A 5,701-nucleotide genomic window follows, 5' to 3' on the forward strand; every position below is an offset into this window, starting at 1 on the left:
ACCTGAGCTTGGGAAGTTGAGGCTGCAGTGAGCCATGATCATGCCACTGTACTCCAGCCTGACCCTGGAGAGAGCGAGACCCTGTCCCAAAAAGAGAAAAAAAAAAGAATCTATCCAAAGGAAATAAATAATCAGATGTAAATATGTATGTACAAAAATGTTCACCAGAGTGTTATATAATTATAAAAATTAGAAAAATCTAAACAGTTAACAAAGGATTAGTTGAGTACTTTGTGCTCTATGATGTTTCTATGTAGAAATACTATACATCTATAAAAAGTGATACTCACCTGCCCAGCGCTGCCTGCCCAACACTGCCCACCCAGTGCCTGTCCCCAGACTATGGCCCAGCCCCCTTTGCCCTTGTCCATCAAAGGTGCCGCCAGCATGTCTGACAAACTGCCCTACAAAGTTGCTGACATTGGCCTGGCCACCTGGGGACACAAGGCCCTAGACATTGTGGAGAATGAGATGCCAGGCCTGATGGGCATGCAGGAGCTTTACTCGGCCTCCAGGCCACTGAAGGGTGCCTGCATTGCTGGCTGCCTGCAAATGACTGTGGAGATGGCCATCCTCATTGAGACCTTTTTTTCCCTGGGTGTTCAGGAGCAGTGGTCTAGCTGCAACATCTTCTCCATCCAGGAACATGCAGTGGCTGTCTTTGCCGAGGCTGGCATGCCAGTGTTCACCTGGAAGGGCAAAATGAACGAGGGGTACCCATGGTGCATTGAACAGACACTGTACTTCAAGGACGGGCCCCTCAACATGATTCTGGATGATGGAGGTGACCTTCCCAACCTCGTCCACACCATGTACGTACCCACAGCTCATGTCGGGCATCTGAGGCATCTCTGAGGAGACCAAAACCGGGGTCCACAACCTATATAAGGTGATGGCCAATGGAATCCTGAAGGTGCCTGCCATCAATGTCAATGACTCCATCACCAAAAGCAAAATTTGACAACCTCTATGGCTGCCGGGAGTCCCTTACAGATGGCATCAAGTGGACCAAGACGTGATGATTGCCAGCAAGGTAGCAGTGGTAGCAGGCTATGGTGATGTGTGCAAGGGCTGTGCCCAGGCCTTGCAGGGTTTTGGAGCCTGCGTAATCATCACTGAGATTGACCCCATCAGTGCACTGCAGGCTGCCATGGAAGGCTATGAGGTGACCACCATGGACGAGGCCTGTCAGGAGGGCAACATTTGTCACCACCACAACCTGTGTCGATATCATCCTTGGCCGGCACTTTGAGCAGATGAAGGATGATGCCATCTTGTGTAACACTGGACATTTTGATGTGGAGATCGATGTCGGATGGCTCAACAGGAATGCTGTGGAGAAGGTAAACATCAAGCCCCAGGTGGACTGGTACTGGCTGAAGAATGGGTGCCACATCATCGTGCTGGCTGAGGGTTGGCTGGTCAACCTGGGTTGTGCTATGGGCCGCCCCAGCTTTGTGGGGAGTAACTCCTTCATCAACCAGGTGATGGTGCAGATTGCGCTGTGGACCTACCCAGACAAGTACCCCATTGGGGTTCACTTCCTGCCCAAGAAGCTGGATGAGGCAGTGGCTGAGGCGCCCCCTGGCCAAGCTGAATGTGAAATTGACCAAGCTAACTGAGAAGCAAGCCCAGTAGCTGAGTACGTCCCATGATGGCCCCTTCAAGCCAGATCACTACTGCTGCTGAGGGTCAGGCCTGCCCTTCACTTTCCAGTTGCTGTCCTTGCTCAGGCCCCGCCTCTCCTCCCTAAGAGCAAATGGCACCAACTTTGCGATTGGTTTGTCAGTGTTCCCCATCGATGGGGCTGGTCACTCAGTTTTTGGCCTCTGCTGCATCCCTCACACTATATCAAGTGTGGCAGGGGGAATTGAGAGGCCCCTCCTCGAGCCCTGGTCATGACGGAGGTACAAGGGAGGCATCCACAGGGAACCATGAGTTGAGTGGTCTTGGAACTGCTCATTAAGTCAGTCCTTCCTTAGTTTGGAAGTTGGTAGTGGAGTTACAAAGCCCATGTACCTTACCATTCAGGTAAGGTTCCTGGTCTGTGGACTTATACCGTGTTCCTGGTCTGTGGGCTTATACTCATGGTTTACAGGTTCAGTGGTTCCTCAGCCCATGACAGATGAGAAGGAGCTATATTGAAAGGCAAAGAGGAACCGTTGTTTGAATTTTCCTGAGAGCCTGGCTTAGGGCTGGGCCTTCTCTTAAACCTCATAATAATGAGGTTGGTACTTTTAGTCCCAGTTTTACAGGGGTCAGAATAGACTGTAAAGGGATAACTGAGAAAGGACAGAGAAGTGACAGCCAGAGGGCTATAAAAACATAAAAGCAAGCATAGATCTGCTACTACTTTGTAACAAGATGGTTCCTATCACAACGCTGGTTCAAAAAGAGAATAATATGGTTTATAATGTTAAAAGAAAGCAGGAAGGTGGGTAAATAAAAATCTTGGTGCCCGAAAAAAAAAAAAAAAAAAGGTGATACTCAGGCACAGTGGCTCATGCCTGTAATCCCTACACTTTGGAAGGCCTAGGGGGGCAGATTGCTTGAGCTCAGGAGTTCGAGACCAGCCTGGGCAAAATGGCGAAACCCCATCTCTATCAAAAATACAGAAAAATTCGCCTGGCATCGTGGTTGCACCTGTAGTTTGAGCCACTCTAGAGGCTGAGGTGGGAGGATCACTTAAACCCCGGAGGTGGAGGTTGCAGTGAGTGGAGACGGTGCCACTGCATTCTAGCCTGGGCGACAGAGTGAGACCCTGTCTCAAAAAAAAAAAAAAAAAAAAAAAACTTATGAAAGAAATTCTTATAAAATTGTGGAAAAAATCGTTAATTCGTTAATATAACTATTTATGCCATGATTCCCAAATTGTGTAAATGATAATATGTGCAGAGAATAAAATACCAAAATGAAATACACCAAAATGTTAACATTCTTTTTTTCTGAGTGACTGTATTATGGATATTTAACTTTTTTCTCCTTCATAGTTTTCTGCATTTTCCAATTTTTTTTTATAGTGAGCACTTATTACTCTCAAAATCAATAACAATCAACAATAGAATTCATTTGAATCTGAAGATATGTCTCTGCCAACCATATCCCTGACCTGCCTTCATGGTATCTCAAGATGATGACAGGAAGAAAGGCTCAAGTTGTAAACCCACATTAAATGCAAGGCACCATCCCCAAACAATGAGGCTAAATGTTGAAATTCTGCTTCAAAGGCCCTCTGATGCTAAAATAAGCCCAGAAAAGCATTTGCTGCAGTTCTTGGAGATCTATTGAAGGACGTCATTCACAGTGGGCACCAAGTCAAACCTTCGCTCGTCATCAGTGTTGGCTGCAATACAAAGAATTTGAACCATTTGGGGGAGGAATAGGGTTGGACCTTCACAAATAACTCTATCCCTTAGGTTGCTATCATTGTAATAAAGGGGGTTACTGACAGGTGCACAGCACAGAGCTTTCCCAGCCATCATCTCATTTGAACTTGGCAACAGTTCTGAAGGAAAGATGTTGATAGTAACAACAACAATAACAACAATGATGGAGACTTAACATTTACTGAATACTTATTATGTGTCAGGAATCAATTCTAAACACTTCACATACATTGTGCCTTTTAATTAAAAAGCAAAAACAAAACAAAACAAAAACAGGGACTTGCTCTGTTGCCCAAGCTAGAATGCAGTGACATAATCATAGCTCACTGCAACCTCAAACTCCTAGGCTTAAGTGATCCTCCTGCCTCAGCCTCCCGAGTAGCTGGGACTACAGGTGCACATTACCTTTTAAAAATTTTTTGTAGAGGTGGGGTCTTGCTATGTTGCCCAGGCTGGTCTTGAACTCCCGGTCTCAACCAATCTTCCCCTCAGCCTCCCAAAGTGTTGGGATTTCAGGCTTGAACCACTGTGATTCCCCTTTTAATCTTTTTAGCCTTATCTGTGAAGTAGAAAGAGTGATTGCCCCCACTTTACAAGCCAGTATGTTGTCACTCAAAGTAGTCAAATGACTTGTCCAAGATCACCACGCTAACAAATGAAAGCATACAATTTGTAGTCATTTGTTTAGACCTCAGGTCCAGATTTCCACAACTGTCTACTATAGTTCCTCAACTTTGAGTATTTTTTATTGCTGTCGTTATTAGAAGAGCCAGTAGTTTAGCAGGAAAGAATGCCAGGTTCATATCTGGTCTTTCTAGCTGTATAATGTTGGACAAGTTACTTTAGCTCTGTGTCTCAATTTCCTCCTCTGTAAAATGGGGATCATAATATTTATCTCATAGGCCTCAAAGTCAAATGAATATAAAGCATTGAGCCAAAGTCTGCCCCATAATGAACACTCAAAAGACCGTGGTACATGTCTGATTTTCCTATACCTTGCCTTCTCACATAGTCGGTCAACGTCAGGAGGATACAATGTCCTTGGGTTCAATGCCCAGAACTTCTAGATTTTCAGAAGAGTCATACTCTCTGACTTCCACAGCCTCAGCCCTTTTGAAGAGCCTCCTTTGCTGGAGTGTGTGCCTGTCAGAGGGTAGCTTCTAGGACCGAGAGAGTACTTGGCAGGAATGAGTACTTGACTCCTTCTGAGAAATCCTTAGGCCTTTAGGACTATGATGCCCTTTGTTGAACTATTTGAGGTAGCCGTGTTGATTTCTTGCTGGCTTCTGGGGGCTGGATAATAAGCAAATCCACTTCTAGAAGAGCGACTGTTTCCCTGAAAAGACCATAAAAATGGCAACTATCACAGCCGGAAGGGGACTTGGCATCAGTCCCTTCAAACATGTCCTTGTACAGATAATTAACCAAGAACAACAGAAGTAAAGCATCTTGATAAGATTCCACACTGTCAAGAGCCAGGGTCATATTCAAACCCTCTGACTCCCAGGCCACCATCAGACCCAAATCAGTCAGTACAAAGGAGGCAGCTAAGGGCCAGTGAGAGGCCTAGAGGCTACCGGCTGGACACCGATGGACCTTCCCACCTTCTGACTCTGGTCCAAGGATCTCTTTATGTCCCCAGGCTCCCTCTCCAGGAATTTCCCTCCTAGAATCACAGAAATGGCACCCCGCTGCCAGCTTCTTATCAATGGCCATGGCAAGATTTTAAATAATGACAATACCGAGGCGGGCGGATCACCTGAGGTCAGGAGTTCAAGACCAGCCTGGCCAACATGGTGAAACCCCATCTCTACAAAAATTAGCCAGGCATGATGGCAGATGCCTGTAATCCCAGCTACTCGGGAGGCTGGGGCAGAAGAATCACTTGAACCCGGGAGGCGGAGGTTGCAGTGAGCCGAGATCATGCCATTGCACTCCAGCCTGGATGACAGAGCGAGACTCCGTCTCAAATAATGATAATAATAATAATAATAACAAAATGATAACAATAATCAGGATCTGCTCTCAGGCAGCAGTTGGGACCTTAGGAATTACAAAATCTTCCAAATTAGGTCACATTTGTGTAAAGGAATTAGAAACATCTTTTCCATTTCATCAGGCCCAAATTAGAACAGCCTCTGCAGAGGGTCCTAGTAGATCAGTCCTCCTCTCAGGCCCATGGGTCTGATTTCCTTTCTCAAACAGCCACTGAACTTTTCTTATGATTATGGAGTGTTTATTGGGTGTGTGCAATGCCTCAGATGCAGTCTGGAATTTGGAACTGTCACATACTGGCAGCATGACCTCTTTAAGAG

At 46.0% G+C, this 5,701-nt stretch overlaps 1 pseudogene; it reads left to right on the forward strand.

The window, feature by feature from the left end:
- Positions 1 to 237: 237 nt before the first annotated feature.
- LOC100431791 (adenosylhomocysteinase-like) lies at positions 238 to 2,784 on the forward strand (annotated as a pseudogene).
- Positions 2,785 to 5,701: the final 2,917 nt, after the last annotated feature.

The sequence above is a fragment of the Pongo abelii genome, chromosome 13 (assembly GCF_028885655.2).
Source record: "Pongo abelii isolate AG06213 chromosome 13, NHGRI_mPonAbe1-v2.0_pri, whole genome shotgun sequence".
NCBI classification, from domain to species: domain Eukaryota; kingdom Metazoa; phylum Chordata; class Mammalia; order Primates; family Hominidae; genus Pongo; species Pongo abelii.